Source organism: Solanum tuberosum, unplaced genomic scaffold, assembly GCF_000226075.1.
Source record: "Solanum tuberosum cultivar DM 1-3 516 R44 unplaced genomic scaffold, SolTub_3.0 scf00029, whole genome shotgun sequence".
NCBI classification, from domain to species: domain Eukaryota; kingdom Viridiplantae; phylum Streptophyta; class Magnoliopsida; order Solanales; family Solanaceae; genus Solanum; species Solanum tuberosum.
Window position 1 is genome coordinate 1,573,345 of NW_006238955.1, and position 6,489 is coordinate 1,579,833.

Consider the following 6,489-nt stretch of genomic DNA (forward strand, 5'->3'; position numbering starts at 1 on the left):
AACCTTATGAATAGAGTATTCAAGCCTTATTTAGATATGTTTGTTATCGTATTCATTGATGACATTCTAATTAATTCGAGGAATGAGGAGGATCATGCTAGCCATCTCAAAATAGTTCTCCAAACTCAAAAGGATAGAGAGTTGTATGCTAAGTTTTCTAAGTGCGAGTTTTGGCTTGAGCCTATGGCATTTTTAGGCCATATTGTTTTCGGTGATGGGATTCGAGTTGTCACTCAAAAGATAGAGGCAGTGAAGAATTAGCCCAGACCCACATCTCCAATGAATATTAGGAGTTTTTTGGGGTTGGGTGGCTATTATAGAAGCTTCATAGAGGGGTTCTCAATTATTTCATTCCCTTTGACCAAGTAGACTCAGAAAACAGTTAAGTTTCAATGGTCTGAAGTTTGTGAGAAAAGCTTTCAGGAATTGTAAACTAGGTTTACTACTGCCCCAATGTTGACTTTACCAGAAGGTACACAAGGCTTTGTTGTATACTGTGATGTATCCAGAGTTGGTTTGGGTTGTGTGTTAATGTAAAATGGTAAAATTATAGCTTATGCCTCCAGACAACTAAAAGTTAACGAGAAGAATTATCCTACCCATGATCTAGAGTTGGCTGCCATAGAATTTGCTTTGAAAATATGGCGTCATTATTTTAATGGTATTCATGTGGATGTGTTCACCGATCATAAGAGTCTCTAGTATTTGTTTAGTCAGAAAGAGCATAATCTCATATAGAGGAGATGGTTGGAGTTACTCAAGGATTATGACATGAGTATTCTGTATCACCTAGGTAAGACTAATGTTGTTGTTGATGCCTTGAGCAGGTTATCTATGGGTAGTACCGGCCATGTTGAGGAAGAAAAGAGAGAGAGTTAGCGAAAGATTTGCACAGACTTGCATGATTAGGAGTTCGCCTAATGAATTCCATAGAAGGAAGAGTGGTGGTGATGAATGGGGCGGAATCATCATTAGTGTCTGAAGTTAAAGAGAAACAAGACCAAGATCCTCTTTTGCTTGGATTGAAGGCAAATGCTCATAAGAAAAAAGTAATGGCTTTTAAGCAAGGGGGAGATGTCGTATTGAGGTATCAATGTAGGTTGTGTGTACCAAGGTTGGATGAACTCCATGAGAGGATCATGGAGGAAGCTCATAGCTCTAGATATTCCATTCATTCGGGTTCCACAAAGATGTGTCGTGACTTGAGAGAAGTATATTGGTGGAATAGTATGAAGAAAAGTATTGTTGAGTTTATTGCTAAATGCCCGAATTGTCAAAAAGTTAAAGTAGAGCATCAAATATTGGGTGGTATGGCTCAGAATATAGAGATTCCAAAGTGGAAGTGGGAGATGATCAACATAGATTTCATTACTGGTTTGCCGCGGTCTCGCAGGTAGCATCATTCTAGTTGGGTGATTGTTGATAAAATGACTAAATGAACCCACTTTTTGCCGGTAAAGACTACCCATTCAGCAGAGGATTATGCCAAGTTATATATTCAAGAGGTAGTAAGACTTCATGCAGTTCTAGTTTTGATTATCTCAGATAGTTGTGCACAATTTACTGCACAATTCTGGAACTCTTTCCAGAAATGTTTGGGTTCAAAGGTGAATTTGAGTACTGCTTTTCATCCTCAGACAAATGGTCAAGCATAGCGAACTATTGAGACTTTAGAAGATATGTTGAAGGCTTGTGTGATTGATTTCAAAGGTAATTGGGATGATCACCTACCTTTCATTGAATTTGCTTATAACAATAGTTACCACTCCCATATCCAAATGGCTCTGTATGAAGCTATTTATGGGAGAAGATGCAGATCTCCAATTGGATGGTTTGAGGTTGGTGAAGATGGGTCGATAGGACTAGACTTAGTTCATAAAGCTATGGAGAAGGTGAAAGTCATTCAGGAGAGGCTGAAAACAGCGTAGAGTCGTCATAAATCCTACAGTGATGTTAGGAGAAGATATTTAGAGTTTGAAGTAGATGATTGGGTATACTTGAAATATTCACCCATGAAGGGTGTTATGAGATTTGGTAAGAAGGGGATGCATAGTCCCCTATATATTGGCCCTTACAGAATATCCAAAAGAATTGGTAACGTAGCTTATGAGTTGGAGCTACCACAAGAGTTAGCAGCGATCCATGCAGTATTTCATATTTCCATGTTGAAGAAGTGCATGGGCGATCCTTCACTTATCATACCTACAGAAGATATTGTTATCAAGGATAACTTATCTTATGAGGGGATTCCTGTTCGTATTCTAGATTGCCAAGTTCGCAAATTTAGAATGAAAGAGGTAGCATTAGTCAACGTTCTGTGGAGAAATCAATTTGTTGAGGAAGCTACTTGGGAAGCTGAGGAAGATATGAGGAAGAGACATCCACATCTCTTTGAGCCCAGAGAAATTCCACATAAAGGTACTAATTCTGTTCTTAGTATTCTTTAATTGATATACTGAATGTGTTAGATTTTCTTGTTGGGTGTTTGAGCTAAATGTTAGATGTTACGCCCTTAGCCTACTAAGAGTAATCTCATTCGAGGACGAATGTTCCCAAGGGGTAGATATCTTAACACCCCGCTATTGGAAAGAAGTAGAAATAGAAAGAATCCATTTTTATGGAAAGATTAAATTTGGAAAGTTTGACAAGTTTTGGGAAACCCTCTAACGACTGCTTGCACTGTTATAAGTAGCAAGGACTGTGTACTTTCTGAAATTGTATATCTTCAGGGAAAGTAAATGTTGCGCCCTCCATGGCCATGTATCTTCACCTGTAAAAATATTACCGTAGGTTATATCATAATGAACAAGAAACTCAGGAAGGTCAATTAGTATGTGAAATTTGTTGAATAAGTTAGAATTTCCAACCAGCTTACTTATGGTTACCAATTTGTAGTGATCTTCATCCGGGTAATTAATCTGCATAGGATGAAGTCGCCACACTATATCTTCCTGCTATTCCATAATATATTCTTCTTGCTCTCATGTCGCTTATGTTGAAATTTGGTTTAAAAAATGACTCCTATTTCAAACCCTATCCCCTCTTCTCTTGTATACAATTCTCCCATTAAGTAATGTATTATTTGCAATTATCAGACTACCAAAGAATATATCAAAGAGCAATGAAAAAACTGAATTTTTGTAATTGGGAAAATCTGGGATTTATGTGATTGGGGAAACTTATTGGAAGTAATTAGTCCAAAAGTATGAAATTTCTACACTTTATACTAGTTATTTAGTTAGAAACTCAAAATAATTTACATGGAAAAATTGAGGAAATATCACAAATAGCAAACATTATAGACATAATACGTCTCTATAGTTATAGTTTAGATAGTTTCTCTTCATAGATATAGCTATGTTTGCTAGGAAGCTGCTGCGGTTTATATATTTCTGCCGTTTGTTGTTGAATAACTATATGTACAACGGAAGCATACTATAATCTTACAACTTACATGAATAATAGACAACCAATACGTTTATGCTAAAACATATAAAATTATGCTAGAATACATAAACTTGCTGAAATTTAATTCAATAATTACCACTTGAAGCATGACCATATACTTTCAAGCGAATCCCCAAGTTAGACAGACCTTCAAGCGAATCCACAAGATAGACAACAACTTTGCAGTCTTCTACAATGATCCCAAGTTCACATTCGAAATCTCTCAATACTTGGGTAGACAAGTATGATAGAAAACTAATTCATCTATTTTCTAGGTTAGGAGAATCCCTATTTATAGAGATTCCTTCCCCAATCCAAAAAGGAGTAGAAAACCTAGTTTTTTTTCTAGAAAACCAGAAAAACCCACATTATTCTTCCTTTTCCTATAAAAATATGATTCTGAGTTCTAGTTAAATATGGTGTTGTAGGGACCAATTTTTTTTTTTTTAAATAATCAAAATTGGGCATAAAGGCCCTTTATTGACTTGAAATAATTACCAGGCCTCATAAAGGCCCAGCCCAACAAATCCTAAAATCATAGAAGACAAGAAAATGAAAAGACAAAAACAAAAACAAAATTAGAAAGTATTCTAAAGCCCCAACTCCAACTTCAAATTCCAGTTAGTCGGCCATGGTTATTGTCGAAGTCGAATCTGCTGGTGAGTGTCCTCGATTCGTCAAAGGCTGCAACAAGCTGTGGTTGGGAGATTCCACAAGAGGCACTCTAATTTCTCACGAATGCCATCGAAACATAGCCCGTTGAATTCACTTTGCCTCAGCTCAAAAAAACCAAGTAAGATTCGATTCACTCCATCTCTCATTGCATCAAGCTTTTCCTCCGATCTTTGAGCTCCATTACAAAGATTTACCCTTTCCTGCAGATTGAGCCAGAAATCTAGCTAATACCACTGCACATTCAAGGTATTTCTTTGTTAATGTTGCTAAAATTCATTTATGAGGCTTCCTATTATGGAAATAATTCCAAATAATTAATTTGAATTATTCTTACCATAATAAATTACAAATCATTCCACTAGAAATTCGTAATTGCACTCCTCCATTTATATTTTAAAATTCCCCATTAAACACTTATGTAATTCCCCATGTCTTAATTACAAATACTAATTAATAAATTAAATTACTAAGGAATTTAACTTAATGATTAATTTCCTTTAGAGCACTACTTAACTTATTTCATGTGTCGGATTCATAAATCCACTTGCAATGTTTGACACGATGAAAACTTATAAGTTTCTCAAAAAGACATATCAATCAATCTCTATATCGAGACATGAATTTCATCAACTAACTTATTATTTCACCAATATATATTACTATCATCCAATCTACCAGGCATTTGACCCATCTCAGAATATCACCTTTTAATAAATCAAAACGATAATTAATGTGTACAGATCATAATAGTTATATCAAGATTGAGAATATAAGTACATTTAACAATTTAGAGATAATGCTTTTGTCAGTCAGTCTAACACAACTATCTTTACTTGGTCCCGTTCAAATACATACAAAATGCACTAGCACAAGACGTTTGAACTCTACCGTTCCCATATTCAATATAAACTACATATAATCTTGTGCTACAATCGTACTGATGACATGTCCAATTTCCATCCTAGATTGTGAACAAAAAACTTTATACTTATAAGAACCGATGCTTTAATCCTCTCTGTATAAGCTAAAACTCTGTACACTAAATCATCTACTACATAAGTAAATAGACACCATAAACGAATATATGATCTATTAAAACTAAATAAATATTTATTCTATAATAGTTATTATATCTAAACATATGGTTAATAGTATATATCAGAACAATCTCCCACGTATACTTTTAACCATCACAATTGTTATAATGTACTATATCTAAATGTATGGTTAATAGTATATACCATAACAATCTCCCACTTAGATGTTTAATCTTGAAATTGTTATAATGCTATGTCGAAACACATGATTAATATTATATACCCCAACATTTCTATATTTCGCTTGTGAATATAAAAATAGAGTAAATATATACAAATTATGTATTTATATATTTAGAAATTTTGAGAATTCTATTTGTATATTTCCCTTGCAAATATACAAAAGGAAAATTTATTATGAAATTTTTCCAAAAGCCCCAAATCAGATCAAACTTTCCACCCCATTTTATATTAACATCTGTTTAAAAAAGAGCCCAAATTAGCCGAAACCCTAACCTATTTTATGAATCAACAAATAACTTGTGTGTTTCTCTATCGCTTTCTTTTCCAAATAAACACCAGAAATTTCAAAAAAGGATCGAGATCACCAGTTCTGTTTTGGTTCTATTTTCATCTGAAAAAAATAAGACCCTCTCCTCTCTTTCTCTCTGTCATTAACATCTCTCCTCTTTAATTTGGTCAACAAGAAGCCAAAATACTTTTGAAATCTCTTATATGAAGAATCACAAAAGCAAATTTTTGAATTTGATCGGCCAAAACTGCAATTAGAATAACCCTAGTTCATCACAATAAATAGCAGGTGACATTCGACCTCTCCCTTTCTCTATTTTGTTTGTCACAATAACAAACTGTTATTCTTATCTTTAGAAAATAACTACTTGCAATTAAATTAATTACTTATATATAATTATATGTGACTACAAAATATACTTGGTTCTCCTTCGAGCTCTGTGTAAATATGAAGCCATATTACTTTCACGTTTTAGCCTGTCATTTACTTGAGAAATGGTTTCATTTTGTGATTTAATCTTCACTTGAAATCATTTTGTCGGTCCAAGTTAAATGGCCATTTGATGTCTTTATATGATAAAATTTTGAAGCTCATGTATTCATATGTAAAAATATGTATAAAAGAGACGAGTATTGTTCTTGCCTAGTTAGTTATGCTGGTTACATTTTTAAAAAAAAAATTAGTGTAAGAAAACCCATGATCATGCTCCGTAGATTCCTATCTTATCTCTATGCGCACAAAAACATAGATTTTAAGCTTTTTCCCTAATCCATTAGTTAGTAGAGTTGTATGTATAAG